General features: G+C 35.7%; 1 long non-coding RNA gene across 2 annotated transcripts; it reads left to right on the forward strand.

Annotated features, from left to right (window-relative positions):
* The first annotated feature begins 864 nt into the window (after positions 1-864).
* LOC122190343 lies at positions 865-16,197 on the forward strand. Of its 2 annotated transcripts, XR_006182110.1 has the most exons (4): positions 865-958; positions 4,772-4,876; positions 14,755-14,922; positions 16,169-16,197. It is a non-coding gene; the product is annotated as an uncharacterized LOC122190343 (long non-coding RNA). The 2 variants fall into 2 exon arrangements; XR_006182111.1 differs by lacking the exons at positions 865-958; positions 4,772-4,876 and adding an exon at positions 6,003-6,078.
* Positions 16,198-17,284: the final 1,087 nt, after the last annotated feature.

Consider the following 17,284-nt stretch of genomic DNA (forward strand, 5'->3'; position numbering starts at 1 on the left):
ATATAGTCAAAGCTAGATGCTCATATTTCTTTCTGCGCCTTTTTGCATTTATTTTTCTCCCTATCTGTTGTTTCTGGAGCCACCAATACCCTTTGTTAAGGTACAATCTTAATCCTTACTGCAGAAGTAGGTGTACAAACTGTATAGAAATGTTACCAACTTCTTCAATAATTTATTTTCAGTATTTGAATGTACCAGCCTGACTAACTGCTTTACTTATTTTGATCCTTATGTACTGTTTTCATCACTGCAGTCACTTGGCCTTTTGTAAATAATCCAATAATAATTCAAAATACCATTAATGTTATTTTCAAACCATTTGTCATCATCAACTCACCATTTTTACATCAGGAATAATCATATCATTCTTATTTTCAACACTCTCCAAAATCATGATCCTTATTACATAATAAACCTAACATCTTATGAGATTGCTCAACCATATTACTCTGATAATAGTGTCAAATTGACTCTGTTACACACTTTTTCCAGTTTCCCTATGCTTTCTTTAATTCTCCCTATAGTCAGATACTTCCATAACCTTTCTCACAAAGTTATGTTGCCGTGCTTCACACCAAAGATTATCCTCTTCACTAATGTTATATGTTTGGGTGTATCTTAAAAAAATATGATTACAGATCTGTCAGACCAAGTATATATATTAAAAATTCTTATTAAAAATAAGGCTTTTTATTGAAAATGAGTTTGGACAGAAGTCTATTTTAGTTAAAAAAAAAAAAAAAAAAAAAAAAAGTAGTCACTTTCTATATTGAATAAGTTACAGAAGGCTCCCCAGGTTGGACTCAAATTGCAGACATTTTGGCCGTGCCTATTTGTGTTTCTTTTTCCTATTTCACTATTGGACAGTGGGCCACTGCTTTCAGAAGAACCTTGCCTTTCTGATCCTCTTGACCTCTGGAAATGTTTGCCCGTTTTTAAGACTGATCTACAAATTAAGGTAGGTAAAGACATGTTACCCTGTTTTGGAAGTTGATTAAGAGAGTGTGAAGTAGTCTGTCACTGACCACAGCAAGTTGCAGAGAAGGTGAAAACACCAGAAGGATAAAACTGGATACACAAGTAAAACGAGATCAGATCAGAAATCATAAGCTACAGGGGCTGAGATCAAAAACACCCTAGGGGACTCTAATCTGAGATCAAAGAAGTGTTTCAAACCACTGAGGAAACCGAGACAAGGGAAAGCATGTAGGTGTTTTTAATCTAGATTTGTATACTTAGCCTAATATAGAAGGTGTGGATATTTGCTATCTTTATAGTCTGTACGGTAGATTGCTGTACTTTCATTTGCCCTGAAGAGGTGAAGCCTCTTGAGTTTTCTTTTCTTTCTCTTTCTTTTATGAGCAGTCAATCCTAGTCATTACAGCACTATGAGATTGAATGTTCTTTCCTCTGTGAAGAGTAACCATGAAGGCTGCTTTTGAAAATATCCTATTGTGCCAATGAAAACAAGGATCTAGTACTACGGAAAGGATTAAAAATTTCACTGTGGCAGAACCTAAACAGAGCAATCACTTTCAGATAGCAGTATCAAAGCCTATTTTTCTTTGCGTGTATGTGGTATTGCTTTATACACTGATACTGATCTAGGTGGCTGATGCTCTGAGTGTTATTGCTATACAGTTTCTGAAAAGAAGTCCCACACCATCAAACCTGAGCATATTGATGGACAATGTTAATTCTCTGATGCATTTCTGAAGTAATATTCCCAAAAGCCCCATGAGTGAATAAATGATTTAATTTCTTCTTTTCAAAGTGATTTGAATGATACTGATACACATTAAAGAAAATAAGCAGATATAGTTTGTAATCATATTTTTTTTTTATTTATTTGTAGGAAAGATTTACTAGCCCCCAGGAATTTCAACGCTCCTTTTAGCAGATTGGTATGAAATAGTAAGGAACTTGTCGAAACTGGTAACAAGAGGATGAAATTCCCTAAATCTGTTTTAACGTGTGCATTCACCTTTTGCTCTCTGTGTGATTTAGACAGAGGATATATTGTGATTAGGCTACAGTTGGCAAAAATTTGAGTTCTTATCCAGCAGACACGATCTCCTAGGTTCTACCCAGGACTTAATAATTGTAATGTTCTGTTCAAACAATCTCTATTTATATTTCAAGATATCAATTCACATATCACTGGAATATTATAAGATACAGATAAAGTGCATTTCCAAACTGTCATGTAGAAGGGCATGTGCATGCCTTGTAGTATGAGACAGCTAGAAGGACCAGCTTAAACAAATATTTCGTAAACATGTTACAAGTTTTGGAATGCATAATTAGAAAAGAACAAGAGCATCTTCTTGCACTGCAATATCAGCATGAGTATCTGGAAAATACATTAATTTTCTTCAGTACTGTTCTAATTGCTACCTCAAGATTTTTCACAACATTGCTGAAAGTGTGTTATAGTATTGCATTTTTAAAGCAATTTTTTTTGAGCATAGTCCTGGAAAGGGACTGAAAGTCTTCAAATATTTCAGAATGCCACTTTTTTGACAATTTGAAAACGTTCTGTTAGCCACTAAGTTTGCCACAATGCAGCTAAGCTTTGCACATTTTCATAAAAATTTCTCTTTCATTTTGATTTAATATGAAAATGTATAGTAGAAGTTAATTTGATTTCACAGACTCTGTAACTCCTTTCTATTTCTTTATGTTCTACATGATACTGTAGAAGTGTGTAGATGTGTTGTTTATTGGAAATTCCAAACCAACAGAAATAAATATAATTAATAATAAAGTTTATTATACCGTCACATAAAAGTAGAAAAAAAAAAAGAAAGAAAGAAAAAAAAAAGGCTGGAATCCTTTTCGAAACAGTTATTTAACTGCAGCCAGAAATGTTCCCAGTATTACAGCTACATCTGCAAAATAACACAAAATCCTACAGAGGTATATATGAAAGTGTTGTTATCATTTTTGAATGATTTAATATTCACCATTAATTACCTTAATTATTTTCAGTAAACCACTTTTGGAACTTATATTGAATAGATGATGGCATGATGTTTAAAAGATATTCTGTGAGAAATTAACCACTTCACACATTCAGAGCAAGCTTCTGGACTAAGATCAGAAGCAACATAAAGAAGATCACAGGTTTCTATAGTTTAATTATGTACAGATGCTTATCTTCTAATAACAGATACATATCATTCATGATATTCCCTATAAAAATCTCTACAAATACACCATTCTCCTATTTGAAGTATTACTGAATGCACTTGCCTGTGAATTTAATATCTTTGAAAGTACTGCAGACATCTGAAATTGGTTGTTGAACATAAAAAGATATCTGAATTACTGATTGAATTACCAAGAAATCTAGCCATCATTATTGGTACTTGTTCAGGAGAAGGTATTGGTGCACAAGTATCTTGTAGATTCGAGAGCTTTTCTAAAATACCTGTATGATTTTACAACAACAAAAACAACAACAACAAAATAATAAAATAGTAAACAGTAGAAATCAAACCTTTAAATCCTTCGTCTGATTTGACAGGGAGTTATTGCAAAGTATTTGTGTGTGAATGGCTGGATATTCAGAATGAGATAGCATTACAATTTTACAGATTGCTGGTGTGCTAATCTATAATTTTTTATTATAGATAGGACAACATATACTGAATGACACTGTCAATTACTGAGTTTTCAGTTTTACACTTGTGGAAGCACATCAAATGTGTTAGGATGTTTTCCATCGGAAGTATTAGAGGGAACCTGCAGGATTGTTTGCACATCCAATTTCAGTCAGCAAAAAAATGCTGAGAAATTACCTGTAGCGTAGACCATTAAAGTCTCTTTATTTCATACTGATTTTAATATATATATCTATAGCTTACAATATTAGATTTGTATTATGATTCTGTGTTTATAAACATAGATTTACCCTTTGGTTTTTTATGATTCTCTTGCTATGAAAACATTTTTCGTATGTTGATGTCATCATTACAAATTTCTTCTTATATGTATTGAACTAATAAAAGATGTAAGCCCAAAATATGGCATAAGTTTATATCTATAATGTATGGTTTTGGCTACTTGACTATCAACTGAAATGGAGATGTACATTTCTAAGGTTGTTAATTAATCAACTTTTGCTACTTTCTTTTATAATTTTCTACTTTAGTTAAACCTGCTTATTACTTGTTGTTTTTATTATTATTATTATTTTATTATTATTATTATTATTATTATTATATATATGTTATAACTTTTTATTATTATATCTGGTTGTTATTATTATTATTATTTTATTCCTGTGTATTCTCTTGAATGGAGCTTCTTCTCAGCTAAAATTTCTTTTCCTGTTCCTTAAAAGTCTTCTAAAATCTCACTTATTATACTGAGAAATCAGAAAATATCAGATCAAGAGACCTAGTCCAAACTTAATTTATCTTCCCCACCTACTCTATGAATATGAATCACACAATATGATCTTTAATTTGAAGTTTAAATGGCTTTTTTTCCCTCCGTATTTTCCTGCTTTCATTAAAAGTGGCCAGCTAGTATTTTTTTCTGTATGAGCTTCACTGTTAAGTGGGATTACTTCCGGACTCACTTCTAAAAGTACTTAAGATTCTAAGATTTAATTTATGAAGGCGTCTATGCCTGTCACTCTAGAAATCTCCCTTGGGCACTAAAAAATCCTGGAATACCAGAAACCTACCTCAGGGAACTCTCTACCAGGCGTGGTGGTTTCCAGGGCTGCCGAAGGAACTAATCTTATGCTTCTCTCCCATAGAGCATACTTGGCCCACATCTGCTTCAAGAGACACAAACTCACTGTGCTCATGTTCCAAAGGAAGTAACACGCCACAGCAGCAAACCCGATCAGTCCTATTGCAAGGTAGAGTTTATTACTCAAGCTCACTGCCTTTTTTTGATTACATGGACTTTAGATTACTGAAAGCAGTTCAAGCTGTGTTTGCATTTGCTGAGTAACAAGATAGCTTTTGAATGCCAGCTTTATAATAGGGAAGTACAAGCTATGCTGCAGAGATCTGGCAATTCAAGTCAGCCTGGTTTAGTGTCCAAGCGTTCATTTCCTTCTGATTTGAAAATTTAATTCTTATTCTCTCACCCTAATTAGAGAGGTAGATGTGATCCTTTCCAGTACGAATTATCTGATGATCTATTGCATGCTAGTAGTTCTAATCCTTTGGAAGGTGAAAGATTTGGAGTACACACTTTTGCTTCATGTTTTCTGAAATCCTTTCCATGTTGAATGTACTTTCTACATACACCAGTCTGTAGAATTTTCCATGTGCATTGTCTGGAGACATTAAATACTAATTGACTTGTATTACAGAAGATATCCTCACTGCAAATAAAGTGTTACAATTAGGAAGAAATTTATAGAGAGACATATCTTCCTAAAACTCCCTTCCAATGATACACAAATGATGTTGCTTGATCTGTTTATTTTTTTGAGCATGCATGTATTTCTCATATTTCTACAAACCAGTAACTTTTTAATCAAGAAATAAAGAAATAAAACAATGATTTCATTTGAATTATTTGTGACCCACCATAAAAAAACACAGTTTTCAATGAAAATTGACCTAAAGTTTTACACCTTTAATTAAGGCAAATATTTGGGTCTATTATGCCTTCATATTACGTTTTTTAATTGAGAAGATCACTGATCTTGTGCTTAATGAAGCCCAATTTCTAAAATGGTATCTAAAGAAAAAGATACAGTAGCTGAGAAAAAATACAAAGAGTATGATACTATCATCATACTCAAACATGGTGTGCTCACTTATCACAGGATTCTAATTTCAAAAGACAATTGGTATCTTTTAAATAATTTTAGGAGAAACAACATAGCAACCCTCTCAGAAACTTTCTGCAAGTGAACTTTCAGAATCTAAAAAGCTCAAACAACATAAGAAATGCTACGGGCACACCCTCTGTTTCCACAGGACATGTTCTCATTCAGGAAGTTTGGGGCTAATTACTTTTAATCAAGGAGTCGGACAAGCATATCCTTCCAGCTTGGACGATATGCATCTGGTGAGGTTAGGAAGAAATTCTGCTGATATTCAGGTAACTGCTACATGGGAAAATATTACCACTCATTCCTCTGTTTAGCAAAAGTTATTAGTCATAGTTGAGTCACAAGTGAGTGGCAAATAAATGGATGAGCAGGATGACCTTTTAACTTCCTTCTCATCTTCCTTTTCCACACCCTTCTCTACAAATATTTGTTCTGGGGTGTTGTATTCTATAACAAAGAATAAAAAATATTAAAAAAAAATGCTTTTGTTAAGTATGTTTGGTAGTTATTTGAATGAAACTGAGTTACTTCCAAACCAAATGTATCGACATGATTTTGCAAATGGCTATTAGGGATTTCACTCTGAGAGACTGAGGAATGAGTCCTATAATATTCTCAGATTTTTGCAGTGTTTTATTTTTTATTGCCAAGTGTGTGAATAAACAAAGGGAAATTTCATTCCCTTATACCATTGAACAGTTAATTTTTTTTCATATAAGACTTTTCCTACTTAGCTACATAGTCAAAAATTTTACAATTTAACATTTGATTTATTATAGCAACTTTTTTCTGACATTGACAAAACAAATCTGTATGTTTGTATAAATATTGCTTGCAGCTATTGAATTCATCTACAAAGACTATGCTCCTGCCCATGTCACACATTGCTTTGTAGCTTGGCATGCATTCTTCCTTCCTTCAACAAAACAAGTCATTTGTTTTCACTTTGAAAACAGTAATTGATTTTATTCTATTTCTCAGTTTTCATTCATAGCAAAAAATCAGCTGCCACTTCCAGTCAGGCAATACTAGTTTTTCTCCCATTTACTATGTTTTAAAGATGGATATTCCATGTGCACTTCCTCCCAGAAATCCCCCAAGTCATGAAGTTGTTCTCTTAACATTTTTCCCATTGCTATCATACCTTAAAAACCCAGGGTAAAGTTCCAAAGGGTGGGAAAAAAATGAAACAAAATCATGAACTATTCATTTTGCTGCTTGTGGCATGATTATGGATGAAGCACAATTTGCAGCTCGTATCTTTATATCGCCAAGTGAGGACAATGACAATAGCAAGGTACAGTGGAAAAGAGAGCACAATTTATTCTCAGTATCCAAGGTGGACAGAATTAAAATTTTTGTAGCATGAATAAAATTGGTTACAGTTTAGGAAAAGAAAAATTAACACTGTCACTTTCTATAACTAAGAAATGTTGGGGGACCATAAAATCTGCTTTCTCAAAACTATCTCATTTAAGGTTAGGCAAAAATCATGTAGGGGTAACAGAAAATGGGATTTTGGCCTTTCAGGAGCATTTCCTATTCTTGCTGTTAATTTCACACATAGATAGGCATTTAATGTTGCTAGTGAGACTTGGTTCATGATTTCAAAAGTCAGGAAAAAATCCCACATCATTTTAAGAAGTACTTAAGAAGCAGGGTAATTCTATACCAAGCCAACTTCATAGTCAAGAAACGTAGTGTAGACAGTTATTTGAAGTAGAATATCTTTGTGGTCTTTATTATGTTTTAATCAAGGGAAGGTTTTACTTTTATTATTTTAACTTTTTTTTATGGTTAGTTTTATGGTTATACTACTTGAAGGATTCCTTTTCTTCCTTCAAATCTATTTTCAAGTTAAATTTCTTGGCTTGTATTAGATATTTGTCTGTATCAAAAAAGGTAACTGGGAATTTTGCAAGCCTTAAATAAAGGAGTAGAAGCACAGAAAACATTTACACAGTCATATTTTTTTCTGATACTTTTGTTTATACAGGCCGTAAGCAAAACAAAAATGAAAGGGTTGGGTTTATAAACTCTATTTGCCTTGAACATCTGAAGCTTCACAGAACAGATAGGGAAAAAAAATAAAAAATTAAAAATTAAAAAAGACCAAAAGGAAGATATTAATTTGAGTCATATCAGAAGGAAAAAAACACCTCTGCTTGTGAAGAACTGTGTAAGAACTAACATTAAAATCTTGAAACTTTGTCTACATCAACAGTCTGCAATAGTCAAAGCAATGCAGATGTCACTAATCAATGCAATTAAAGATAACTTCTTGGCTGCTTCACCATAGGCAATGAGTCATTACGCCTTTGGGCAGCAGTGATTCAGTGGAGTAGACACCTGGTCTTGATAACCAAACTTTCTCTACATATTCTTTCTTTACTACATTGGGGGCAAACTCAGTACAGATGATTTTATGAATCAAAGAATGTCACTGAACTGAATAAAAATCTATTCCCCTTTTTTCTAACCAAATTGAAATCAAGGGATACTCTGATTTCTTCAACAAAACCTCCTGAATGTTCCCAAATCTAAAGTACTTTCATTTTACTTGTAAAAAGGCAACCAGGTGAGAAAATGAGGTTGATTTTGTGTGTGTTGTTTGTTATTTTTCTTTTTGCAAATAGAACAGAATAAATTTATCACAGCTCTGTTTGCATTACACACATATTACGCACACTTTCTGTGATCCACACTAAACCATTATACGCTGTCTCAGACTGTGGGAAAAGGAAAGAAAATAATCAGAATATGGGAATAATTTTTGTTTGATCCTGAAAGATTTTATAATTACATCCCTGTAATTCTGATATTTTTAGTGGTTTTATTGTATTTAAAAAAAAATATATATATATATCTCCATCAAAGAGATCACTCTAATAGTTTTTTCTACAGTTTGTAGTACCTGTTGCCATACGCTGATTCTAAACACAGATTTACACACAGCTGTATGACCTCAGGTCTGCCCAGCTTGGGAGCATGAGCATGTATTCACAGTAAACATACTTGAAAACACACATATATAACACCACAAATACACACATGTGCACAAACTGGCAACACTCAGTCAGACACTCTTAGCACTCATGCGAATGCAAACAGTACCAGTGGCCTTGTCCAGCCCCTGTCCCTGGTAGGGCAGGATGGAGATCCACTCATGGGACTTCTGTGAGAAGTTGGGTGACTCCAACATTCAGTCTCTCCAGTAACTATTCATGGATCCCAGCTCCCCCAGTTGCTGGCACTTAGACATACAAGCCCATGAGTCTGCAGTCCCTATCCTGTTGCTGGTAGAGATCCACACAAAATCACACAACACCACCAAATGATTTTGCCCCTAGACCTCATGGTCCCTCTGACAGATGCCTGGGACTCCCCTGGTCCCCCCTGTAGACAGATTGTCCTGTGGTTCTTCCCTTGGAGACACTCAACCTTCCTCCCAGGCCAGTTCAACTACTTGCAGGCTTGATCTTTGGTAGAACACACACACCCACTTACAATTCTGCACTTGCTGCAGACTCTACACCATGGGTTTATATCACAATAGAGGCAGGTGCTTATTTTCACTTACTGCATTATCCCCAGCTGCTGTCAGGAAGGCACACAGACATTCCGTGGGACAGCTTTGGAGGTATCCAGACATGATGTCGGCTTCCCTTCATCCATAACTTGTGTTTCCCTTCCTGCCACAGTGCTACTCTCTGCTTGTATACATGGATATTTGAGGAGCTGAGCTCATCTCCTGTGATGAACCTAGAATTAGATTATTTTAGTTCCCCCATCTACCAGTATCCCTCTGAACTTCTTGGTGTGAACAAAGAACATCCTTTAATCACATAACCTAAAAGCTTCATCACTGTTTTCTCCATTAATGGGTTTAGCTATTAGAAAATAAGATCAAGTACATTAATGGGTTTAGCTGTTAGAAAATAAGACCAGCAATGGTGATAAACTGTCTTAAATATTCATAGGCCCATAGTGGTCTTGTTAAGAACAGAACTGTGAAAACTCAATTTTCTCAACTCAGATGAAGGGATTTAGGAAAGTGGGTTATTGTGCCTGACAGATGAGTGTAACTTGGTGATATATAAGCTAAGGTAATTGCAAAAATGTATCCAACTTCAACAGTAGGGTGTGGAAAGCTATGGGATAAGGCAGTGAAAACAGTGAGTATTCCCATTACTGACTCCCAAAAAGCCTACTCTCTAATATGTGAAATATGATTTAATTATGTATTTTTAAATGTAAATATGAGTAATAAGTGTAAATAAAATTGAATTGTAGAGGAGGTAAATAGAAAAAGATATTAAGACTCCATACTGAAATAAGATAACCTGATTAACTATGCTAAATTAATTTCAGTCTCTTTAATTTAGCATTTTTAGCATTTAGCACCTTAGTATTTTTACAACAGTAATTGTATTTTTCAAATAATAAGCGTTAGAGCATTAGAATGAGTCCAGAAATTGAATCAGACATGAATCTTCTATAGGTGGCTGATTTTGATTTTGGTGAGACATTTGTTTCAAGAAAATGAATGTTATTAATTTTAACTGAGCAAATATGGTATATTCAGATTTGATTAGCATGTCATTATGTTATCAGGTAAGCGTAAAGGAGATTTTTCTTAATGCTCTGCTTCTTAATCATGGAATCATGGGATATCCTGATTTGGAAGGGACCCACGAGAATAATTGACTCCACACAGTGCTACCTAAAAGTTAGATCATATGTCTAAGAGTGTTGTCTAAACACTTCTTCAACTCCAGCAACTCAGTGCCATCACTACTGCCCTGGGGAGCCTGTTCCACGCTCAGCATCTTCTGGTGAAAAACCTTTTCCTAACCTCATGTGACCCTTCCCTGATGGAGTTCCATGGCCTTCCCTTGGGCCCTGTCACTGCCACCAGAGAGCAGAGCTCAGTACTGTCCCTCCGCTGCCCTCATGAGGAGCTGCAGGTCGCCATGAGGCCCCCCTTGGATTTCCTCTTCTCCAGACAATGCTTTCCCTGAAGAGCAGGAAGTGCTGGCTTTGGTGCATCCCAGGGTATGGTTGTCCCTTTTGGCTGCCTGGGCACATTGCTGAATCACATGCCACTTCCCATCAACCAGAATCCCCAGATTCCTTTTTGCAGGGCTGCTTCCATCCTCTCATCTCCCAGTCTCTAATTATATTTAGAGTTGTCCCACCCCAGGTGAAAAATCTGGTACATTTGCATTTGATGATTTCCCAGCCCTCTAATTAGTCAGCTTCTCTCTGCAAGACTTCTCTACCTTCAAGAAAGTTAAGAGCTCCTCCCAGTTTAGTGTAATCTGCCAATGTACCTTCTAGTCCAATATCCAAGTCATTGATAAAAACATTAAAGAGAACAGGCCCTACAAGGGAGCCCTGTGGAACCTCACTAGTGACTTGCTGCCAGGCTAACAGAACCTCATTTATTATAACTGTTTGAGCCTGAATCATCAGCTGATTGTTCGCCCTTTGGATAATGTTTTTGTCCAGCTATATGCCGGACATTATGTCCAGAAGGATACAGTGAGAATTGATATTGAAATCTTTGCTGAAATCCAAACTGTTTGCATCAACTGGCTTCTGCATGTGAATAACCTTGTCATAAAGGTCATTTATTTATTTATTTAATAGGACTTTCCTGTCATATACCCAATGTTAGCTATGACCTGTGACTGCACTGACTTTCAGATATTTTTCAATAATTCCTAGCATAATCTCCACAATGTCACCAGGCACCAAAAATGAGACAGATGAACCTGTAATAACCAGTGTCTTCTTTCTTGCCCTACTTGAAAATTTGGACAACATTTGCTTGCTTCTTGACATTTCTCCAGGTAATTTTAGGACTATTGAAAAATAATTGAGAGAAATCACACAATGGTATCAGCCAGTTATTTGAGTACTCTGTGTTGGATCCCATCTAACCACATAGACTTTTGTGTTTCTAGGTGGAGTAGCAATTCCAGCGTCATCCAAATGAGCTTTAGCCAGATTAATTTTCTCCCTATGGATGATTTACACAGAGGAAAGAAAGAAATCTGCATGAGTGATGCTTGATATGCTAGTTCAAATATTTAGGTTATTTTTTGTTTCTTTAAATCATTAGTATTTTGGAAGTAGAAGAAATTTTTTTACAATTACCAAGCCACAGAACCAATCCCTTTGTAATTTTAAGTTCATATATGCAACATAGATGAGTAGATGATGGGGTGCTGTGTTAATATTACATATACTGTATGACTTTTATCTTGTAAGAAGGCATGAAATCTCTGCTAATAAGTATTCTATGTAAGGATATGTACTGTAAGTGGAAGAATAGATACGTATGGTTAAAGTCCTGAATCTTGTTTTTATATACTTGAGTCCATATAGAATGATGTCAAGCCGGAATGGCTTCCGAACCAGGCTCTAAAATTCATGGTTCATTTGTGTGTGATACATCTTGATTACACAGATGAAGAAAAAAATTTCACAGCAAAGCTCTGGTACTAATATCATTGAGCAGAATTGTCATTGTGGCCAAATGTAGCAGTTTCATAAGATGATGCTACCAGAATGGTTTGTCTGGTAGACAGCATTTTCCCAAAGGAATGAGCACAGCTGGTTACACCACATACCTTGGGACTTGGATATAATTAATATAGTCAGAATTTGACAAAATAGAAATGAGAAGAATATTCAAAGAAACAATTATCTGTTTGACATGGAGTCTGGAAGTTAGGATACTAGACACAGTGGATTTTAGCCCAAGATTTCACCTGAGTGACTACTTTTTTTCTTAAGAAGATACATACCTGGCAATAGAATAGCAGTTGTACATCTATGAAAATGAATGAGGAAATGAATATTAAAAATGCAAGGTAATTATTACATATACTGAGTGACTGTGCCAAGAGTCCAGTGATGCCATGTTGTATAAATATTTAAATTTACTTCATGATACTTTAGAAATAAAGCATGCTGGCACTTTGCCTTTTATTAAGCTAATCACACCCAGTAAAAAAAATATATATATATTTTCCAGTCAGCCTTCTGGAAGGCATTCATCAGGGCTTTGCTCAAGAGCATTTTATTATTTCACCTGTGGCAGTATTGTAAAATAACAAATTATTTTAAGAAGAGCCCTGATGTTTATTAAGAATGTGTTAGCTCCTGTTATTAGCTTGTCAACTATAAACAGAAGCTGGGACTGGGCTGCTAACATTTTTACCATAGCTCTCTAGCTAGCATCGATTCAATACCATTCAGACACAATCTCACATCTGTGGTCTGATTTTTTTTTTTAAAGACTTATTTATTTGTTTAAATAATTATAAAATTATTTTCAGTTTGTGTAGACTTAAAGGATAACACATATTTTCCACACAGAGATGAATAATGATCAGATTTTCACTCTGGAGTTTTATGAGATCTGCTGCTGGTCTGGTCATGAGCTATATGGTTCAACTGAAGACTTTAATGAAAGCAAACAGAATAAATCTTCATTTTTGCCTTTAGATGAAATCTGAGCTGACAGACTTTACCAAGAATGGTTTCAGGCATAGATTTTTGTATTTTCTAGAGAGTGATACTGAATGGAGCCAAATTCAGCTGGCAACTGGTCACGAGTTGTGTTCCCCAGGGGGTGCTGGGGCTTGTCCTCTTCAATATCTTTATTGACGACCTGGATGAGGGCACTGAGTTCACCCTCAGTAAGTTTGCGGGTGACACCAAGTTGGCTGGAAATGTTGATCTGTGTGGGGGTAGCGAGGCCATACAGAGGGATCTGGACAGGCTGGATAGCTGGGCTGAAGCCAATTTGATGAGGTTCAACAAGGCCAAATGCTGGGTCCTGCACTTTGGCCGCAACTATGCTACAGGCTTGGGGAGGAGTGGCTGGAAGACTGCCTAGAGGAAATGGACCTGGGGGTGTTGATTGATGCTCATCTGAACATGAGCCAGCAGTGTGCCAAAGTGGTCAAGAAGGCCAATGGCATCCTGGCTTGCATCAGAAATGGTGTTGCCAGCAGGAGCAGGGCAGTGATTGTCCCCCTGTACTCAGCTCTGGCGAGGCTGCTCCTCGAGTACTGTGTCCAGTTTTGGGCTCCTCACTGCAAGAAAGACATTGAGGCCCTGGAGCGGGTTGAAAGAAGGGCAACAAAGGTGGTGAGGGGTCTGGAGCACAGGGCTTGTGAGGAGCAGCTGAAGGAGCTGGGATTGTTCAGTCTGGAGAAGAGGAGGCTCAGGGCGGACCTTGTTTCTCTCTATAACTGCCTGAAGGGAGGTTGTAGTGAGCTGGGGGTCGGCCTCTTCTCTCGTGTAACTAGTGGTAGATCTGGAGGGAATGGCTTCAGACTGCACCAGGGGAGATTCAGGCTGGACATTAGGAAATACTACTTTTCTGAAAGAGTGGTCAGGCACTGGAATCTGTGATTCTGTTATTCTGTGATTTCTCTTCATTATATGTTCTCCTTTGTTAGCAGGTTGTTAGGAGTCAGAGGAAATGGTTGCACCAGAAAGCTGTTCGTGTGTAGTCCTATTCCTAGTGTCCCAGCTTTGCAAGGACTTCGAAGGACTGCATTCATTGTCTATGTGAGCTACATATATGGCAGGCAGTGATTTGTGTGAAACTTAGGCCATGACTGAGACTGCGACAGTGAAAGAAACAGATGCAGGAAAACAAAACAAATCACGAAAGATGACTGAGAAGTCTGCCATTGCTTGCTAAACTCTGTGAGAATGGGAATTTAAGACATATTTTAAGCTTCCTAAATTCTGTTTGGTGTTCCTACTATATTACTTATCCAATAAGTTCATTATGATACGTGTTTATCTACTTATCCAGTAAGTTCATCATGATATGTGTTTAAATAGTAAGCTGCCATCTTCTGTACACAAGTCCTGCTACTGCTTTCTTTTTGTTTCTTTTTCTATTTTGAAATTAGACTATTGCATCAGACTGATATAGCCAGTTGGAGACTGAAACTGGTAATGAATGTAGCAATCAGTTTAGTGAGCCATTGAGCGGTGGGAGACAAGCAGCATTTCATCTTCTAAGGTCTTCACTGACTGCTTAATTGATTCCAGAAGATGTTTAAGATGTTATAATTCACGTGAGTATACAGAATTTTTTATTATCCAATGTCAATTTACCACAGATGTCACTAGCTTCTCTAAAAAGGGAAGCTATCAGTTTCAAGAGAACTTGAGACTGATATCTTTGCCCTTTCCTCTCCCTTGCTCCTTCATTTTTCCCTTTTCACCATACATACGCATTGAATCAGATGTGTTCTCCATAAAAGCTCAAGAACTGCAAATGTTACTTCCAGCATCACCTGACTCTGAAACTGTTTGAGTGCAATAATCTTCAGTTTCATGTTGTATAGTAAGCCTTCTGAGAGGGCAGAAATATATTGGAAATGTTGCATCCTACCAAAATTAGAGGTTGTAAAGGAGTCTGCTGATTTTCCATTTAAGTGATGCTTTAATATTGATGTTATTATCTGTATTATCTTATCAATAGTTAGGGTACTTAGGGGATAAGTGCATACAATTTTTATAGTAAGGAAAAAGGTCTTCAATTCTAATTAAAATTACAACATGTGCCATTCATTTTTATGCATTAGCAATAGACCTAGTCCCAGTGAACTGAATTATAATAATTGAACAGTAAAATAGTATTATATATATTACATAACTTGCACTAAATTTTAATTGCCAATCATACACTTCTTCTGAGAAAATGTACAGAGTATTTTGTAAATTTTTACACAAGTAGTAATTGGAATGAATTGTCCTAGCTGAACGTTTAAGGCACAAGAAATATATGCATGCAATTATACAGGAAATAATAGCATATGAAATGAGAAAAATGCATGGCTTTCTTTATTAAAAAACCCTGGATATAATTAATAGTAAAATAGATTATATTTAGAAACAAGAAAGCAACTGTGGTGAATACAACGAAATACACATATCCAAAAGGACAACCATAGCACTAGACAGAATTTTAATTCTTATTCTGTCTACAACAAACACATAACCACATATGAATATTCCTTTAATGCTGTCTGATTATATATACAAGATATATCTTCATTTACCATTTCATAATAATCCTACACTGAATGAGAAACAAAAATTAAAATTACGAAGTTTTAATATTGCTTCTTACAGATAAGCTTAGTTCCAATGTCAGCGTTTCCTCAGAGTAAAGGTGGTAGTGCTGCAGCAGAATAAATCTCACAGAATATCGTTGTTTAAAACCTCAAAATGAGAAAGCTGTTTCTGCAGTTAGTAGAAAGGGATGAGAAATTCCAGGCCTAGGTTTATACAAAAATGTATTTTTCGAAATTATAGGTTATATGGGAGCTGCTGAGTCACAGCCTGAACCTCTGATTGATCACCTGAGGCAAGCAATGAGTCAGCCATGGGAACACAGGTGAAGGCAATTCTCCTGTGCTGCCGGAAGGGGTGGAGCCTGGCTCCACCTCTCCTAGACCTATTTAAGAGCTGGCTACCAGTGGGGAAGGATCTTTTCTGGAGATTCATCCTCTGGAGTTTTGCAGCAAGCCCAGAATGTGGGTAAGCATCCTATTTATTTATTTATTTTGTTATTTTAACCTGCTTAGTTGAGCTCTCTTGTTTCTTTCGTAATTATGACATCTTTATATTCTTTGATTATATGTGGGTGGATGATATTAAGCAGCTTTTAAACTTTCCAAGGCTAGGATATTTCAAAAATAGAGAAATTAAGTTATTAGTATGGTAGCAGGTAATGTTTCATTTTCTGTATTTGATTGATGTAAATATATAAAAAGAATACTGGAAGTTTCATATTAGACTAATTATTTACAGTTGGCAAAGAACAGTGTGTGCACTGTTGTATTCTATTGTAACAGTGATGGAAGCATGGTGCAATGACCCTAAAACACTTCATAGGATATTAATTTTGAAGCAAACATACAAAATGTAACGTTTACCTTCACTTAGTTGCACAGCTTTCCATAAAATGCTTTTCTAGCCCAGGAAACATAAAAGTGTGATATGATGAAATATACATAGTGTTCAGGAGATGTCTAAGCAACAGATAATGATAATTATTGGGCAAGGGTGTTTTGTTCCTGAATAAATCACTTTAAGCTGTCTTGTAGACTTGGCTAAAAAATTAAGGCCTGGAAATAATTTAATTGCAAATTGGATACTAGAAACCTCATTTAGTCCAAGTAAATTCTTTGTCTTATACACTATCAAATATAACGACCCTAGCATACATTTCACATACAAGTATAAATTACGCAGCTATGATCTGATTTCTGCTACTTAGCTATATAACAAAATCTTTGTGTAAAGGGATATAATTATTTGAAATTGCTCCATCAAATAGCTTCCAAACATATCTCCAGGTATAGGGTTGTTATGGAAACAGAAACTTTGTTATGTGTATTGTTGACTATACTTTTAAACCAAAAGGCA

The sequence above is a fragment of the Lagopus leucura genome, unplaced genomic scaffold (genome assembly GCF_019238085.1).
Source record: "Lagopus leucura isolate 7727_CA_CO unplaced genomic scaffold, USGS_WTPT01 Super-Scaffold_100159, whole genome shotgun sequence".
NCBI classification, from domain to species: Eukaryota; Metazoa; Chordata; class Aves; order Galliformes; family Phasianidae; genus Lagopus; species Lagopus leucura.